Here is a 20,458-nt window from a genome sequence, read left to right as displayed (position 1 = left end):
AGCAACTTCTGTTTTTGTTACACGTGATCCCACTTGGATCGTACTACTCATTCTTTTTTTCACTCAGTGGTATCTTCTCACAAACTTTGCTGGTTTGTGTCATCTGAAGTGAATTCAGTGATGGTAAGCAGTTCTCCAGACTTGACAATCCTGAGTATTTGCAGATTCTACGAAGAGTTGTGAATTCTTCTCTTTCAATCTGTAGCCAGCACACCAACTGACTGAACCTTGCCTCTACTCTGGGATTCCAAGATGTCGGTCTCCTGCCTTCACCCCAAGAAGCCACCTAACCTTTCCAATTTCACTGTGCGCCTGACATAACCCACCCTCAAACCATGAAACCCTGCCCTAACTTCCCTGGGTTGTAGAATGCCTTCTCACTGTGAAGCCCCTTCTCACCTTCCTTTTGGGTTTCTTCCTGTAGTACTACCTGCATTCACCAGGGGTGATGGAGCAGTTAACCAGTCAGATTGGCTGGCAGCTTCTGAGGGTGAGTATTCCCAGGTACAAATAGGACCAAGTGGCTTGGGCATTGTTGCTGAGCCTATTGGTGAATTTAGGATGCAGACCTTCACTCTCCGAGATCCTACATTGTTCTGGCCTGCTTCACCCAAACCCTTTCTTAGATTAGATGAAATTTAATGCAGCCTTCAATATTAACCCCTTCAGAACCATTACTTTGTAGTGTAACTGTCAAGATGCTTCCCTGCGGTCCATAATAGGGAAAATCCAGACAGACGTACTCCTGAGCTATCTGCTTCCTGTAGTTGAGGAAATCCACCCAGAGATGTAGTGTGGTCTTAGGCCTTCCAGAGGCACCTCCTCCTTGACATGATTTTTGTTGTCAGATAATTCCTAGAAAAGACAGGGAGAACAACATTGGGCATTGTCAACCTAGCCATTTAAACGTTGGACTCAATCGATTGTCAATGACAGGTGACCTTATAGAGATTTATAAAATAATGAGGGGTGTGGATAGGGTGAATTGCCAAGCTTTTTTCTTTCCCAGGGTAGGGGAGCCCAAACCTAGAGGGGGCATAGGGTTCAGGTGCGGGGGAAAGATTTAAAATAGACCTGAGGGGAAACCTTTTCACACAGTGGGTGGTGTGTGTATGGAACAACCTGCTTGGGGAAGTGGTGGAGACTGGTACAATAACAACATTAATGGTATTTGGATGGCTGTATGAATAGGAAGAGTTTAGAGGGAAGTGGGCCAAATGATGACAAATGAGACCAGATCAGTTTAGGGTATATGGTCGGCATTGATGATTTGTCCCAAAGGGTCTGTTTCTGTGCTGTACCACTCTATGACTCTATGACATTGGATGTTGTTCTGCCATAAGTGGATGTCAGAGCTATATCCTTACAATCCTGGAACCATTGCATCATTATATAACTGTAAATGCCTTCAAAGCCCGTATTGGAGCCAGGCAGGGCTACATGGTAGCCCCCATATTGTTTACAATCAGAGAGGATTACAATCAAGTAGATAGTGTTCTGACCCAGGTTGGAGGAACGCTCTAACTTTCTCTAGTCATGTTACTCCACTTGTTACGACATCAATGTTTCAACATTTTACACAATGGATGAGAGTTTGCTCGCTGAGCTGGACGGTTAGTTTTCAGACGTTTCGTCACCATTCTAGGTAACATCATCAGTGAGCCTCTGACGAAGCGCTGGTGTTATGTCCTGCTTTCTATTTATCTGGTTAGGTTTCCTTGGGTTGGTGATGTCATTTCCTGCATTGCTGATGTCATTTCCTGTTCTTTTTCTCAGGGGATGGTAGATTGGCTCCAAATCAATGTGTTTGTTGATGGAGTTCCGGTTGGAATGCCATGCTTCTAGGAATTCTCGTGCATGTCTCTGTTTGGCTTGTCCTAGGATGGGTGTGTTGTCCCAATCAAAGTGGTGTCCTTCCTTATCTGTATGTAAGGATACGAGTGATAGTGGGTCATGTCGTTTTGTGGCTTGTTGATGTTCATGTATCCTGGTGGCTAGCTTTCTGCCAGTTTGTCCAATGTAGTGTTTGTCACAGTTCTTGCAAGGTATTTTGTAGATGACGTTCGTTTTATTTGTTGTCTGTATAGGGTCTTTTAAGATTCAAGACCATCAATAATACCCTTTACTGGCATAACATTCACAAAAGAGGAGGAAAATAACAACAAACTGCCATTCCTAGATGTCACAGTAGAGCGAACAGTCAATGGGGAACTTCAAACCAGCGTCTACAGGAAAACAACACATACGGACCAAATACTGAACTACAGGAGCAACCATCCCAACACCCACAAACGAAGCTGCATTAGAACATTATTCCAACGAGCCACCACACACTGCAGCACAGAGGAACTACGCAGAGCAGAGGAAAATCACCTATACAGCGTATTCAAAAAGAATGGGTACCCTATGAACACAGTCCGCCGATTTCTCAGCAATAAACCCAAAGAAACAGACAAAACGGGCTCAGAAACCATAACCACTCTCCCCTACATCAAAGACATTTCCGAAATGACTGCCAGGCTACTCGGACCCCTTGGCATCAGGATATCCCACAAACCCACCAACACACTAAAACAGAAGCTAATGAACTTAAAAGACCCATTTGTATATCCAGATTAATCTTCAAAAATATTAATAATGAAGCATCTTCACAACATTAGGTACTTTCAAAATGTGCCTGCGGAGACATAAAGATCAATATGTGCAGCCATTGACCCTAGCATTTATACACACAATTTTTATTGATCCTAGATCCCCAGAACATTACCTAGATCTGTGGACTAACAAACCAGTAATAATACAACTAGGCCATCACCTCCCCTAATGGCTCAGTATCGACTTCCATCAGATTGGGCCTCTGTCAATCAAGGGGTCACTCTCACATGTTAAAGCAGCTCAATAAATGTATAACAAGAGTCAAAGAAATGGCTTAGCACCTGAATACATATTTTGATTCTGTCTTTACAAAAGAGGACACACATCAGATGCAAGAAATGTTAGAGGATGCAAGATTTAGTGAGGGGGAAGAATTGAGGGAGATCAATATTAGTGAAGAAGTCTTGCTGGGAAAACTGATGGGATTGAAGGTGGATAAATCCCCAGGGCCTGATAACCTACATCCCAGAGCACTTAAGGAAGTGGGTCTAGAAATTGTGGATGCATTGGTGGTCATCTTCCAGGATTCTATAGACTCTGGATCAATCCCTGCTGAATGGAGGGTAGCTGATATTCAAAAAGGAAGGTAGAGAGAAAACAGGGAATTGTAGACCAGTGAGTCTAACATTGGTAGTGGGGAAAATTCTTAAACCCAATATTAAGTACTGAATAGCGGAGCATTTAGAAAGCAGTTTGAGGATCAGACAGAGACAGCATGGATTAATGTAGGAAAAATTATGCTTGGCAAATCTGTTGGAATTCTATGAAGGTGTAATGGGTAGAGTTGACAAGGGAGAACCAGTCGATGTGGTATATTTGGGCTTTAAGAAAGGGTTTGACACAGCCCCGCATAAGAGATTGTTGTGCAAGATTAAAACGCAAGGAACTGAGGGGAAGTGTACTGAGATGGATAGGAAACGAGCTAGCAAAGAGAAAACAAAGAGTAGAAATTAATGGGTCCTTTTCTTGGCAGGCAGTAACTGGTGGGGTGCCACAGGGATTGGTGCTGGGACCTAGCTATTCACAATATACATTAATGATTTGGATGAGGCAACAGAATGCAACATCTCAAAGTTTGCAGATGGTACTAATTTGGGTGGGATGGTGAACTGTGATGAGGATGCAGAGATCCTTCAGTATGATCTGGACAGAGTTGCATGAGTGGGTGAATTAATGGCAGATGCAGTATAATTTGTATAAATGCGAGGTTATTCACTTTGGGAACAAAAACAAGAACGTAGATTAGTACTTGAATGGCTATAAATTGGGAAAGGGGGTGTGTAGTGGAACCTGGGTGTCCTTGTGCACCAGTCGCTGAGGGAAAGCATGGAGGTGCAGCAGGCGGTAAAGAAGGCAAATGGCCTTCATTGTGAGAGGTTTCAAGTACAGGATCAGGGGTATGTTGTTGCAGTTATACAGGTCCTTGGTGAGGCCACACACCTAGAATATTGTGTGCAGTTTTGGTCTCCTTTTCAGAGGAAGGGTGCTCTTGCTCTCGAGGGAGTTCAGCAAAGGTTTACCAGGCTGATTCCGGGATGGCAGAACTGACATATGAGGAGAGATTGATTATATTGGATAACAAAGTGTGGAGCTGGATGAACACAGCAGGCCAAACAGCATCTCAGGAGCACAAAAGCTGATGTTTCAGGCCTAGACCCTTCATCAGAGAGGAGGATGGGGAGAGGGAACTGGAATAAATAGGGAGAGAGGGGGAGGCGGACCGAAGATGGATAGAGGAGAAGATAGGTGGAGAGGAGAGTATAGGTGAGGAGGTGGGGAGGGGATAGGTCAGTCCAGGGAGGACGAACAGGTCAAGGAGGCGGGATGAGGCTGGTAGGTGGGAAATGGAGGTGCGGCTTGTGGTGGGATGAGGGGGTAGGTGAGATGAAGAACAAGTTAGGGAGGTGGGGACGAGCTGGCTGGTTTTGGGGTGCAGTGGGGGAGGGGGAGATTTTGAAGCTTGTGAAGTCCACATTGATACCATTGGGCTGCAGGGTTCCCAAGCGGAATATGAGTTGCTGTTCCTGCAACCTTCGGGTGGCATCATTGTGGCACTACAGGAGGCCCATGATGGACATGTCATCTAAGGAATGGGAGGGGGAGTTGAAATGGTTCGTGACTGGGAGGTGCAGTTGTTTATTGCGAATCGAGCGGAGATGTTCTGCAAAGCGGTCCCCAAGCCTCCGCTTGGTTTTCCCAATGTAGTGGAAGCCACACCGGGTACAGTGGATACAGTATACCACATTGGCAGATGTGCAGGTGAACATCTGCTTAATATGGAAAGTCATCTTGGGGCCTGGGATGGGGATGAGGGAGGAGGTGTGGGGGCAAGTGTAGCACTTCCTGCAGTTGCAGGGGAAGGTGCCGGGTGTGGTGGGGTTGGATGGGAGTGTGGAGCGAACAAGAAAGTCATGGAGAGAGTGGTCTCTTTGGAAGGCTACAAGGGTGGGGATGGAAAAATGTCCTGGGTGGTGGGGTTGGATTGTAGATGGCGGAAGTGTCGGAGGATGATGCGTTGTATCCGGAGGTTGGTGGGGTGGTGTGTGGGAATGAGGGGAATCCTCTTTGGGTGGTTGTGGTGGGGGCGGGGTGTGAGGGATGTGTTGCAGGAAATGCGGGAGACACGGTCAAGGGCATGCTCGACCACTGCGGGGGGGAAGTTGCAGTCCTTGAAGAACGTGGACATCTGGGATGTGCGGGAGTGGAATGCCTCATCCTGGGAGCAGATGCGGCTGAGGCGAAGGAATTGGGAATAGGGGATGGCATTTTTGCAAGTGGGTGGGTGGGGGGAGGTGTATTCTAGGTAGCTGTGGGAGTCGGTGGGCTTGAAATGGATATTGGTTTCTAGGTGGTTGCCTGAGATGGAGACAGCGAGGTCCAGGATGGTGAGGGATGTGTTGGAGATGGCCCAGGTGAACTTGAGGTTGGGGTGGAAGATGTTGGTGAAGTGTATGAACTGCTCCGGCTCCTCTTGGGAGCAAGAGGTGGCGCCGTTACAGTTATCAAAGTAACGGAGGAAGAGGTGGAGTTTGGGGCCTGTGTAGGTGCGGAAGACGGACTGTTCCACGTAACCTACAAAGAGGCAGGCATAGCTGGGGCCCATGCGGGTGCCCATGGTCACCCACTTTGTCTGTAGGAAGTGGGAGGAATCGAAAGAGAAGTTGTTGAGGGTGAGGACGAGTTCGGCTAGGTGGATGAGGGTGTTGGTGGAGGGGGACTGGTCGGGCCTGCGGGACAGGAAGAAGCGGAGGGCCTTAAGGCCATCTGCATGAGGAATGCAGGTGTTTAGGGACTGGATGTCCATGGTGAAAATGAGGTGTTGGGGTCCAGGGAATTGGAAGTTCTGGAGGAGGTGGAGTGCGTGGGTGGTGTCACGGACGTAGGTGGGGAGTTCCTGGGCCAAGGGGGAGAAAATGGAGTCCAGATAGGTGGAGATGAGTTCGGTGGGTCAGGAGCAGGCGGAGACAATAGGTCGGCCAGGGCAGGCAGGTTTGTGGATTTTGGGAAGGAGATAGAAACGGGCCGTGCGGGGTTGAGGAACAATGAAGTTGGAGGCTGTGGGTGGGAGGTCCCCTGAGCTGATGAGGTCATGGATGGTGTTGGAGATGATGGTTTGGTCCTCAGGGGTGGGGTCATGATCAAGGGGGCGGTAGGAGGAGGTTGGGGTCCGCCTCCCCCTCTCTCCCTATTTATTCCAGAACCCTCTCCCCATCCCCCTTTTCTGATGAAGGGTGTAGGCCCAAAACGTCAGCTTTTCTGCTCCTGAGATGCTACTTGGCCTGCTGTGCTCATCCAGCTACACACTTTGTTATCTTGGATTCTCCAGCATCTGCAGTTCCCATTATCTCTTGACAATGTTGGGATTGTTTTTGCTGGAGTTCAGACAAATGAGGGGAGGAATCTCATAGAAACTTATAAAATTCTAACAGGACTAGACAGGGTAGATGCAGGGAGGATGTTCCTGATGGTGGGTGTGTCTAGAACCAGGGATCAAAGTATGAGGATTCAGAGTAGACCATTTAGGACGGAGATGAGGAGACATTTCTTCACCCAAAGAGTGGTGAGCCTGTAGAATTCATTACCACAGGAAGTAGTTGATGCCAAAACATTGAATGTACCCAAGAGGTGACTAGATATAGCACTTGGGGTGAATGGGATCAAAGGTTATGGGGAGAAAGCAGGATTAGGCTATGAATTGGACAGTCATGATTGTGATCAATGGTGGAGCTGGCTCGAAGGGCTGAATGGTCTCTTTCAGCTCCTAACTTCTATGTTTCAATGTTATTGCAATTCTCTGTAAAATCTACCAATCCTAAAATTTGGTGCTTGTAGTCACATATCTTCCAACTGGAGAAAGGGCTTGGTTTTGAGCTTGTACAAGATACTTGTTAGACTTCAGCTGAAGTATTGTGTACAGTTGTGGATGCCACATTATTGGAAAGATGTGACTGCATTGGAGAGGGTACAGGAGTGATTGACAAGAATAATTCCAAGAATGAGAAACATCAGTGATGAGGAGAGGTGGAAGAGTTTGGAACTGATCTCTTTTGGGAGAAGAAGACAATCTGTTTGAGGTTGTCAAAATCATGAGCATCTGGAAGAGGAGAAAGGAAGAAATTCTTTCTGCTCATAAAACAAATAAGAAAGAGAGGGCAAAGATTTAAAATGGTATGCAAACAAAGCAAGATTGATATAAGAGAAAGGTTTTTACACAGCGAGCTATTAGGGGATGAAATGCACTGCTTGGAAATGTAAGGGAGGCAGTTTCAATTGAGGATTCAAGAGGCAATTGGGTGATGTTTTGAATAGTAATGGTGTTCAGGATATAGGGAAAAGGTACAAAATTCACACTCAGTAATAGAGCCAGACTAGGTAATAGAATTGATGCAGGTATCATGGGCTGAATGGCCTCCTTCTGCATTGTAATAATGCAGTGATTCTGTGAAATGCATTCCTCTCTCTTTCTGCAGTTCACAGCAGTGGCTGAGATCCAGGTCATTGGAAACTACCTTCCTAATCCAACACCCACAACCAGTTCCGCCTTGCTACCTCTCTACCTCTCCCTTTAAACACTACTTCTTCTGCTGTAATGCTTGCCACCTTCCCCAGATAACTTCCGGCTCTGGTTGAGGAATGATGCTTGAGGTGTTATATTTTTAAGCAGCATGATTGGCGGAAGGACTTTGTTACTACTGAGAGCTCGAGGCAGCAGAGCCAACCAGTGCATCCTGAAAGGCTGCTTTGTTTCATTGTTGAATAGCTGTACATGTAGCTTTGTGTGTGAGCTCTTTAACTGCATAAAAATATGTACATTCCAGTGATTCTGCAAGTTCCTCTTTAAGCCATTCACTGTCTTGACTTGAAAATATATCACTGTTTGTCCAGTGTTGCTGGGTCAAAGCCCTGGAATTCCTTCCCTAAGTGTACTGTAGGTCTGGCTACAGCACATGAACTGCAGCGTTTCATGAAGGCAGCTCATTACCACCTTCTCAAGGGGCAACTATGGATGGACAATAAATACTGGGGCCAGCCAGCGATGCCCATGTCCTACAAGTGATTTTAAAAAATGCCCCGTCAGGTACCTTGAGACTTTTTCACTACTGCTGGATGACCCTACACATTCACACTTTGCAGTCTTGAGTTCTGTGTCCTCAGCCATCTCATTCATCCATCACATTGAGTTCACTCACTTACAGACTTCCATTCAAGCAAAGCATTGATATTCAAATTCTCATCCTTGCTTACAAATGCCCCCATTGCCTTAATCTCCTCCAACTCTCACAAAACTCTCTAAATTACCTAAGCAAACCCATTCCTGGAAACATGAGTACCCTTAATTTTATTTGCTCCACTATTGGTTGCTGTGTATTTTACTGCATTTTTGCTGGACTCCTAAGCTCGGAATTCTCTCCCTAAATCTCTCCAGCTCTCCTTTATCCTTTAAAACCACTTTGACCAAACTTTTGGTGGCTTGGTGACTTAGCGGTTAGCACTGCCGCCTCTCAGCGCCAGGGACCTGGATTCGATTCCAGCCTCGGGCGACTCCGTGTGGAGTTTATACGTTCTCCCTGTGTCTGCGTGGGTTTCCTTCGGGTGCTCCAGTTTCCTCCCACAGTCCAAAGATGTGCAGGCTAAGTGGATTGGCCTGTATTGTCTGACTTTACCTATCTGCTCGTGCATTCATGTCAAACCTTGTTTGATAACCATCCTGTGATCAGCTTTGGAATGGAAAGAGAGAGGGAGTGTGGAAGGAGGAAGCCAAGGGCTTTTAAAGGGTCTACAAATGTAAGTAGTTGTTCAATATGCACAAAGTGCGCAATGACATCAAACACTGGGCAGATGTTCTATTGCAGGCACAAATCTTTTGATAGATTAACTGTCAGCTTCTTTCCCGTTCTTAACTGTGGCTGCACCCAAAGTTCAAATGCATTAGAAGCTACACCCAGGAGCTTTAGGCTGACTGCCAGAATCATGATGACAGTGCAAAAATTTACACTGACTTCCAGCAAATAAACTCTATCCGTTCTGCATAAGGGAAGACTGAGACTGTTCAGCTCTGAATCAGCCCAGAGTATTGAGCAAAAAAATCCTCACTCACTCAGGTGTAGGCTGTGTCTCAGTTCGATGATTCCTGAATTTTAAGGTTCAGGGTTTATGCCCTGATCACTGCGTGAGTGTACAGCCAAGGCTGATACTCCAGTGCAATGCTTCACTGTCAGAAGTGCTGATTTGATGACTGAGGTGTTAAATGGAGGTCCCAGCTCCCTCTGCGAGTGGATGGAAGGGACCCCAAGGCAGTATTCTGAAGAAGAGCAGAAGGACTATTCCTGGAGTTCTGGCCAACATCAATCCCTCAACCAACATCACGTCAACAACTTATTTGGGATTAATCTCATGGCTTGTGGGAGTTTGCTGTGTGACCATATGCAGCTGCTGTAATGCTTTCTGAGGTGCCCAGTGGCCATCAAAGGTGCTATATAAACGCAAGTCTTTACCAGTCCCACAATCAAATAATCAAATATTGATAAGGGGGGCAAGAAGAGCTCGGTGGGCAGAAGGCTTTGGTGCATCCTGTCTGCTGCATACTCAAGGAAACTTTGCCATTTACGGACAGCTCAGTGGTTAGCACCGCTGCCTCACTGCGCCAGGGACCCGCGTTCGATACCAGCCTCAGGCGACTGCCCATGTGAGTTTGCACATTCTCCTTGAACCTCCAGGCGCTCGGGTTTCCTCCCACAGTCCAAAGATGTGCAGGTTAGGTGAACTGGCCATGCTAAATCGAAATGCGGGGTTATGGGGATAAGGTCAGTCTGGGTGGAATGCAATTTGAAGGGCCAGTGCAGACTCAATGGGCTGAGCGGCCTCTTTCTGCACTGTGGGGATCTATGACTCTATACCTGCTCTGGCTTAGGTTTGTCTCTAGGCCCACATATAAGGCAAATATTCAGCCTTGACAAGGTCTATATGCCCATCCCTTGGTGTGTATGCCACCTGCCACTGATATACCACATCTAGACTGAAAGCAGTAACAGAAGTTTCCTGGCACCGTCCTCGAGGAGGACCTCCTGCCTCCTAGAAAAACTGTGCAGCCCTGAAGTAAACAGCAACTAGCATTTATCAGGCGGCTTTTGTTAGGCAGGGTTATTCACAGGATAACAGGGAGGGGTAGGAAGGTGACATTCGGAACGTAGAACAAAATTCAGTTCCGAATCACATAAGGATATCGTAGCTTCCTAAAAAAGATGGATTTCAAGGAACATTTTATGCAGAAGAAAGAAGTAGGAGTACCGAGAGGTTTTGGAGGGGGGCCAAGTCACTAATGCTCACATCCTACAGACACACAAAATAAATCTATCAACCTCAAATCTCCAGTTGCTCTGTCATACCCATCACCCTTGAAGGTGAGTGAGTTCCAGACTCCACTTTAATGTGGAAAAGACCTTTTTGAGTTTCCATTTAAACATGGCCTGGCTCTTATTTTATCGTTGTGCCTCTAGGAAACAATTTCTTCATATCAGTTCTCTCAAATCTCTTAATTATTTTGCACTTAGTACCTTTGCATGTACACTGTCACAACAGAATCATTAAATGTAACTGCAAAGTGACAGTTCTGATTAAATTTTCTGTTCATGAGCCTGAAACAGGAAGTAATGTTTACCTGTACCATAGCCATCAGGCCCAATATAAACTCTATATTCTTCCAGGTCTAAACAGGCACTTGTATATCACTACTGGAGAGGCCAGAGGTTAGACTCAGCTTTCCTGCTGATGTGTACATGGACAAAAATGACTAAATCACAGACTTCCTATCCTGACCAGCTACCGTTTTTCTACTACACTTACAGAAAGGTAACTGAACTGTATCGAAAGACGCCTTGAAACTTACCAGTTCGGTCCAGCTCCAAAAGGCCCATTTAAAGAATGGAACAGCTCCTTGATCTGCATCAGAGCAAAAGGAGTGTTCCCGCATAGCTTTCAGCAGATTTGGAAAGTTTACAAGATTAACCACAAGTATAGAGTGGCGTCAGTGTTCTCTGGTGCTGATATGTAACAAGGATATCAATAGGTTGAAGGACACCTAAAGGATATGGCAGCCTTAGTCACTTCAAATTGAAGCAACTCGTGTGAGAATAATGGTAAGGCACTTACATGTTGTATATTTCTTGAATTAAAGTTAAAACAGGCATCGGGTCACACCCTTTGTACCTCCTGAGAGCACGTTGCCAAGTTTTCTTCCAATTTGCTTCTCACATAAAGAAAGCAACTCACTGAGAACAAACAACAGGCGAAAAGGGGAGAAAATAAGTTTGCAGCATTGCTTGGGGGGAGATAGACAGAGAGAATTTGGCAGTGGAACTGGGGACAATTTGTGATTTTAAAATTCAATTGAATGGGCACCTGAGAGGCAAAAATTCAAGACAGCTTGGAAAAAGACAGAAATTGGATTAAAAACCGAACAAACTGCGGATGCTGCAAATCAGGAACAAAAACAGGAATTGCTGGAAAAGCTCTGCAGGTCTGGCAGTATCTGTGAGGAAAAATCAGAGTCAACGTTTTGGGTCCAGTGACCCTTCCTCAGAACTTGGCTTGCAGAAATTGGATTGACATATGGTTCTGTGGTCTCAGAGGGCTGAAAGGCCTCCTTTTCTGTCATGAAAGAGCCAAGGATTTTGTCTTAAAATTCTCTCTTTTTAGTTGCACTTTTTCCTTTATTGTAGAAAGACTATTATTCTGAATTTTTTATCTCTTTATTTTTCCAATTTATGACAATGATTTTGAAGGTCTATAATGCTGGACATTTTATTTCTTTATTTTCTAATGTTTTTTCCCCTAACAATTTGTACTGAAGAATCTGTACATAGGTAAAATGGTGCCAGAAGAGGCAACTTGTAAATTTTTCACTGTACTCATGTGAGTACATGTGACAATAAACCCAATTCAATTACTAACTCAATGATCCCGATTATCAGGTGGAGCTTCTTTGGCTTCAATTGTACTCCTTTATGAGTTTTCTTCAGCCTTCCGCACATTCTTTCTGTCGCTGTTGATAGATCTGAAGGAAGTTTGCCAAATCCCCAGGATTTACCAGGAGTCCACAGGAATTAGGTCAATCAGGAGAACACTGATGCAACCAAATCCGCCTGAGAAATCACAACACAGGAGCATTAAAAAGTTTACATATTTTAAAATTGTGTCTTTGAATAATTCTGTTTGTAATTCTAGCTGATGGTAATACTGGACAGATCCCAAGTCAAAGTAGATTTCTATAGAATTCCTGCAGTGTGGAATCAGGCCATTCAGCCCAAAAACTTCACACCGACACTCAAAAGAGCATCCAACCTGTCCCACTTACCCTTTCCCTGTGAATCTACATGTCCCATGGCTAACACACCCAATCTACACATCATGCCCTGAATATTATAGGCAATTTAGCACGGCCAATCCACCTAAGTTGCACATCTTTGGGCTGTGGGAGGAAACCAGAGCACCCACAGGAAACCCACACAGACACAGGAAGGATGTGCAAACTGCACACAGACAGTTCCCAAGGGTGGAGTTGAACCTGTGTCCCTGGCTCTGTGAGACAGCAATGCGAACCCCTGAGCCACTGTGCCACTCGATGGATCCTAAATTCTAATTCTCACAATTTGGTTTCCATGGTGAACAATCTCTGAGAATATTCACAAGACGTCCAATGTGCATTTAAGAAGAGATACGGAGATAACAATATTATATACATAAGGCAAATTGGAAAGAAGTTGTCGTAAGTGGCGCAAGATTCAGTCCATTTCCCAGCAATTATCTCTACAGATACTCAGACACAGTGTAGTATTAGTACGATCATCATTTTAAAATTTCTTCCTCAACTGACAAAGTCGCATGCATTGTTTTCTGTGAATTTCCGCACATTCACCAGAGGCGATTTTCCCCATCTGTGTCTCTATCTGAGACACACAAACAGGGGCTAACTCCTGATGTTTCCTTATTGAACTCTTAAAACAAAATTCAGGGCTTTTTCCAACCTCATCTGCTAAAACAAATAAAACTTCTATCCAAGATACAAGGTGTACAGCTGGATGAACACAGCGGCTTCAGAGGGGCAGGAAGGCTGACATTTTGGGTCTGGACTCTTCTTCAGAAATGGGGGAGGGGAGGAAGGGGATTCTATCCAGTTCTGTTTTGTGGGAAAGGAACAGGCAAGGTGAGGACACTGAGATAGTTAGTCAGCATCACTGACAGAAACAGGTGAAGTGAGGACCCTGAGACAGGCCGTGTGCATCACTGACAGGAACAGGCGAGGTGAGGACCCTGAGACAGGCTGTGTGCATCACTGACAGGAACAGGCGAGGTGAGGACCCTGAGACAGGCTGTGTGCATCAATGACAGGAACAGGCGAGGTGAGCACCCTGAGACAGGCTGTGTGCAGCACTGACAGGAACAGGTGAGGTGACGACCCTGAGACCCTGTTTTACATGTTAAGGGTTTAGCACGTATAACTTTTCAGATTGCTTGATGATTAAATTTTTTATTGAAAGTTACTGTTTGAACTCTTCCTTTGGGGCAAGAGGAGTTGTGGTTTTATGGATGCCCTGTTGGATTAAAGTGGGAGAGTGACATGATTGGAATGCCATGAGATGACTGCTTGTCGAGCAGCTGCTGTTAAGGATTGTGTTTTAACCCCAGTAATTCTGAAAAGCATAAATTTCTAGCACAGAGAGGGGAGGAAGTTTTAGACACAGGTGAAGGAGCTGATTTGTCAGTAATGGCAGAGAATTTAAAACCCAAGTAACTGCAGACACTAGAAATCCGAAACAAAAACAGAAATTGCTCGACAAACTCAATAGATAGAACATAGAACATAGAACATTACCGCACATGACAGGCCCTTCAGCCCTCGATGTTGTGCTGACCTGTCATACCGATCTCAAGCCCATCTCACCTACACTATTCCATGTACGTCCTTATGCTTATCCAATGACGACTTAAATGTACCTAAAGTTGGCGAATCTACTACCATTGCAGGCAAAGCGTTCCATTCCCTTATTACTCTCTGAGTAAAGAAACCACCTCTGACATCTGTCCTGTATCTTTCACCCCTCAATTTAAAGCTATGCCCCCTCGTGCTCGCCGTCACCATCCTAGGAAAAAGGCTCTCCCTATCCACTCTATCTAACCCTCTGATTATTTTATATGTTTCTATTAAGTTACCTCTCAACCTTCTTCTCTCCAATGAAAACAGCCTCAAGTCCCTTAGCCTTTCCTCATAAGACCTTCCCTCCATACCAGGCAACATCCTAGTAAATCTCCTCTGCACCCTTTCCAAAGCTTCCACATCCTTCTTATAATGCGGTGACCAGAACTGTACATAATACTCCAAGTGCGGCCACACCAGAGTTTTGTACAGCTGCAGCATAACCTCTTGGTTCCGGAACTCGATCCCTCTATTAATAAAAGCTAAAACACTGTAAGCCTTCTTAACAGCCCTGTCAACCTGGGTGGCAACTGTCAAGGATCTGTGTACATGGACACCGAGATCTCTCTGCTCATCTACACTGCTAAGAATCTTACCATTAGCCCTGTACTTTGCCTTCCGGTTACTCCTACCAAAATGCATCACCTCACACTTGTCTGCATTAAACTCCATGTGCCACCTCTCAGCCCAGCTCTGCAGCTTATCTATGTCTCTCTGCAACCTACAGCATCCTTCGTCACTATCCACAACTCCACCGACCTTAGTGTCGTCTGCAAATTTACTAACCCATCCTTCTACACCCTCATCCAGATCATTTATAAAAATGACAAACAGCAGTGGCCCCAACACCGACCCTTGTGGTACACCACTAGTAACTGGTCTCCAGAATGAACATTTCCCATCAACTACCAACCTCTGTCTTCTTTCAGCAAGCCAATTTCTGATCCAAACTGCTATATCTCCCGCAATTCCATTCCTCCGCATTTTGTACAATAGCCTATTGTGGGGAACCTTATCGAACGCCTTGCTGAAATCCATATAAACCACATCAACTGGTTTACTCTCATCTACCTGTTTGGTCACCTTCTCAAAGAACTCAATAAGGTTTGTGAGGCACGACCTTCCCTTCACAAAACCGTGCTGACTATCCCTAATCAATTTATTCTTTTCTAGATGATTATAAATCCTATCCCTTATAACCTTTTCCAACACTTTACCAACAACTGAGGAAGGCTCACTGGCCTATAATTACCAGGGTTGTCTCTACTCCCCTTCTTGAACAGGGGAACCACATTTGCTATCCTCCAGTCATCTGGCACTTTTCCTGTAGACAATGACGAGTTAAAGATCAATGCCAAAGGCTCGGCAATCTCCTCCCTGGCTTCCCAGAGGATCCGAGGATAAATCCCATCCGGCCCAGGAGACTTATCTATCTTCACCTTCTGAAGGATTTATATTACCTCTTCCTTGTGAACCTCCATCCCACCTAGTCTAGTAGCCTGTATCTCAGTATTCTCCTCGACAACATTGTCGTTTTCTAGAGTGAATACTGTTGAAAAATATTTATTTAGCGCTTCCTCTATCTCATCTGACTCCACACACAACTTACCACTACTATCCTTGATTGGGCCTAATCTTACTTTTGTCATTCTTTTATTCCTTAAATACCTATAGAAAGCCTTAGGGTTTACTCTGATCCTATCCGCCAACAACTTCTCATGTCTCCTGCTGGCTCTTCTGAGCTCTCTCTTTAGGTCTTTCCTGGCTACCTCGTAGACCTCAAGTGCCCTAACTGAGCCTTCACATCTCATCCTAACATAAGCCTTCTTCTTCCTCTTGACCAGAGATTCCACCTCCTTCGTAAACCATGGCTCCCGCGCTCTACAGCTTCCTCCCTGCCTGACAGGTACATACTTATCTAGGACACACAGGAGCTTTTCCTTGAATAAACTCCACATTTGTAATGTGCCCATCCCCTGCAGTTTCCTTCCCCATCCTATGCTCCCTAAATCTTGCCTAATCTCATCGTAGTTGCCTTTCCCCCAGCTCTAACTCTTGCCCAGTGGTATACACCTATCCCTTTCCATCACTAAAGTAAACATAACAGAATTGTGATCGCTATCACCAAAGTGCTCACCTACTTCCAAATCTAACACCTGGCCAGGCTCACTACCCAGTACCAAATCTAATGTGGCTTTGCCCCTTGTTGGCCTGCCTACATACTGTGTCAGGAAGCCCTCCTGCACACACTGTACAAAAACTGACCCATCTATAGTACTCGAACTATAGTGTTCCCAGATCTGGCAACATCTGAGGAGAGAGAAAAACAGGGAACATTTCAAATCTGAAATGATCCTTTTCCCTCTGAGACCTGGTGGGACTTTCTGTTTTGTTTTTTAATTTCAGATTTCCGTCAGCTGTAGTATATGGTTTTTATAAAAGGCAGAGTGCTTTGTGTTTGAGTCCCAGGCTGGGGTTTTCTGGCCCCAGGATAACCCAATCACTAGTGCAGAGGGTGTTTTGGTGCTAGTTCCCAGCTTGTGAAAGTGGAGAATGTTATTAGCTGATAAGCCACTCACCATTCCACAGATGATGGTTGATGTGAGTATGTTATGACCCACTCGGACAGTGTACTGAGTGTCCTGTAGATTGAGTCCCCCTATTCCTGATGCTGTAGCAATACTTCAAGTGTTTTTCGAGGTATGCCCAATCAATTTACCTCATTTTCAGACCAAGGTTGAGAAAAAGCATAGATCTCTTTTGTGTACTAAACAAAAATTGTTAGTCGGTAATTAGACTATAGCTACAGGTAAGAAGATAGAAACCATTGGCTTATAATGCTACTGACAAGATCTCTAATCCCCTTATAACCTACCCCTACACACATGCACTCTGTCTCTCTCTCCCACACATACATAACTACAGTGATCTTTGGTTCCTATTTTCAATGTTGAGATGCTCCTTCTTCAGCTAGCCAGGCCTTTGGTGTTCAGTTGCCTTTCTCTAGAAGCTTCCAGCATTTTGTAAAAAGTTTAGAGTGGCTGATTCACTTAGAAAATATTTCTGATTTATCAACTCAAAAGTCAGGGCTCACAGCAACTGCTTCAGGAAAAGTAGCTGTTTATTCCCCAAATTTGTTCTAAGTGTTTTACTGCAGCGAACGTGTAGTTTCCGCTGAAGAGAACAATACATCCTTCTGTGTCTTTGCTCTCTCTCTGTCTCTGTAACTTGTTTCCTGTTCCAAACTGCTCAGTTAGCTGGAAATCAAATAGCTTCACTTGTAAACAAATCCTGATTGTCTGTAGGAACTGACAGCCACAAAAACAGAGTTCACAATAAGCATCAAATTCCTTGCTGTAAAATTATGCAGCCATCCTGGTAAAATTGTTCAAATGAACAGTTCTTTCTCATTGTAGTCTACAGTTTATAAGGGTACAAAAATAGAAAGACCCAGCCCTCACAAGTGGAGGTGGAAAGGGATAATCAACCAACGTTGTGGCAATTCCATGCGGTATAGGGAATGTCAAGGTAGAGGAGTGGTAACTCCAGTGTGAACTGCCCCTTCAGTATGTATATTAATTGTTTTGTGACATACCTGAATAAAATAACTACAGGCAGTTTTAATGCAGGACATGTCTGGATTATTCTGGACGTAGGCTATAATTTTTCACTTTAAGTCATTCCCCTCACTTTGGCCTAGGCTCTTGTGGCTGTGTTTCTGCAGCCGATGCTGTATATTATACACATTGCATCATGCAGAGATGATAGTAGTTTCAGGAATTTTATTTAGAAATGTTCTAAATTGTCTACTTAATGCCTTGGTTTAAAAACAAAACAGTATTTTTAAAAATGTGCTGCAATGCTATCATCAAGAAAAAAATAAACTCCTGAACCAGAGTGATACAGTGAGTTCATAACTGTCCTCTGAAATTATATCGCAATATCAAGCTGCTACAAGAGAATCACCATTTGGGCTGTAGTCATAGAGACATAGACATGTACAGCACGGTCCAACTTGTCCATGCCAACCACATATCCTCGATTAATCTAGTCCCATTTGCCAACATTTGGTCCATATCCCTCTAAACCCTTCCTATTCATATACCTATCCAGATGCCTTTTAAATATTGTAATTTTACAAGCCTCCACCAACCACTCAGGCAGCTCATTCCATACACACACCACCCTTTGTGTGAAAACATTGGCCCTTAGGTCACTTTAATATCTTTTCACTCTCGCCTTAAACTTACGCCCTCTAGTTTTGAATTCCCCTTACCCTGGGGAAAAGACCTTGGCTATTCACCCTATCTATGCCCTTCTTGATTTTATAAACCTCTATAAGGTGACCTCTCAGCCTCCAACATTCCAGGGACAGTAACCTTAGCCTATTCAGCCTCTCCTTATAGCTCAAACCCTGGCAACATCCTTGTAAATCTTTTCTGCACCCTTTGAAGTTTCACAACATCTTTCCAACTGCAGGGAGACCAGAATTGAAGTGTTTTAAACAATGTACTCTTTAACACCTTCTCAAAAGGCTACTGGCTATGGTCAATAAATACCAATCTGACCAGCAATGCCCATGAAGTATAAAAAGGAATGATTCAGAATGGACAAGAGCTCAATGTTAAATAAACTCTTAAATATACATCTGCATGTCTTGGGGAAGGGATCAATGCATGCTCAGGACTGTAGGGGGTGCTAAAATTGAACACAAAGAATACTAGAGCCCAGAAATATCTGAGGCTGAAAGTTGTGTGCTGTTGGCAATTTAACAATTTCTCTCACTAGCTCGTGTGTAGGTGTGCCTGGTAAGAAGACTATTGTTCTGAGTGGGATTCTAGGTTGACATACCTTGGGGTGTCCACAGAAGCTGGGGTGGGGGTGGGTGTTGGTGTTTGAGCTATCTGACTTCATTCTGATCTAGCCGGTGTTAGTGATATCTCCTGCATGTTTAAATTATCCTGTTCCCTAACTGTCGTGTGGGATTCTGATGCCACCTGTTGGTATGTGGCTGTATCCGCACGTAGTGCTTGTGCATTCACAGTGCGGTCAGTTCTGATCAGAACCACTGTCATTCATCCTTTGTCCGCTGGTAGGATTGTGATGTTTCTATCTTTCTTCAGTCCTTCTAGGGCCTTTCTCTCCACTGTGCACATCACACTGTAACACCCCAGAGAATGGAAGAGGGACACCTGCAGAAAGTGTGAAGCTGGATGAACACAGCCGGCCAAGCAGCATCTCGGGAGCCTGCTGTGTTCATCCAGCTTCACACTTTGTTATCTTGGATTCTCCAGCATCTGCAGTTCCCATTATCACTGATCATCTGCAGAAAGTGTTGACTAACAGTAGATACGCAAAAATTTTCATCTGCTGATGCCTACAAAACAACAGTCAGAGGACTTGGTACAGTAGAAGACACTATTAATTTTACCCTATGTCAAAAATATATTGTAAATGACACTCAGACTACATAGACTGCATAGGATCAGGACTGCACTGTGGAGGCAATGTCCTGGTGGTATTAACACTGGACTGTTAACCCAGAGACCTAGATAAGATTCTGAGGATCTGGGTTCAAACCCCACCATGGCAGATGGTGGGATTTGAATTCAATAAATATCTGGAATTAAGAATCTAATGACAACTGTGAATCCATTGTCAATTGTCAGGAAAAACCCATCTGGTTCACTAATGTCCCTTAGGGAAGGAAACTGCCATCCTTACCTGGTCTGCCCTACACGTGACTCCAGACTCTCAGCAATGTAATTGAATCTTAACTGCCCTCTGGACAATTGGTGATGGGCAATAAATGTTGGCCTAGCCAGTGGTGCCCTCATCCCGTGAATGAATAAAGGGAAAAAAAACATCAACACTGTCAAATGCTATCAAAGACTAAAGAACCCACACTGACAGTAAGCAGGACTAATGTGATATACAGAATCCCATGCAGTCACCGCAATAAGCATTACATTGGACAAACAGCGAGGAAACGGACGACCAGGATACATGGACACCAGCTGGCAGTAAAAAGACAAGACCAATATTCACTTGTCTCGATAAATACAAAGGCCAGCAGTTAGACAGGGGCAAAGTGAGTATACTGGGACAAGCGAACAGCAGACATTGCAAGGGAATTTCTGGAGGCCTGGTTCTCAGCACAGGACTCCATTAACACACTTGTAGAAATAGACACTGTATACAGACCACTGCTGAAAAACAGAGCCGGTGTAAGATAGTTCTGCAAGGGAAAACAACCTCTCACGTCCATTCCGTCAAATGCCCTACCTTATATGGTCCAGTAAGATCTCTCCTTTTTCTAAACTCCAGGCC

At 44.7% G+C, this 20,458-nt stretch overlaps 1 protein-coding gene across 1 annotated transcript in view; it reads right to left on the bottom strand.

Annotated features, from left to right (window-relative positions):
• Positions 1–11,155, bottom strand: part of LOC125460762 (thioredoxin reductase 1, cytoplasmic-like) — a 43,152-nt gene extending 31,997 nt beyond the window's left edge. The window contains exon 1 of the mRNA XM_048548643.2: positions 11,042–11,155. The gene's annotated coding sequence lies outside the window, so the exon portion shown is untranslated. The remainder of the gene's footprint in view (positions 1–11,041) is intronic.
• Positions 11,156–20,458: the final 9,303 nt, after the last annotated feature.

This window comes from Stegostoma tigrinum, chromosome 18 (genome assembly GCF_030684315.1).
Source record: "Stegostoma tigrinum isolate sSteTig4 chromosome 18, sSteTig4.hap1, whole genome shotgun sequence".
NCBI lineage: Eukaryota > Metazoa > Chordata > Chondrichthyes > Orectolobiformes > Stegostomatidae > Stegostoma > Stegostoma tigrinum.
This window is presented reverse-complemented; position numbering and strand designations above follow the sequence as displayed.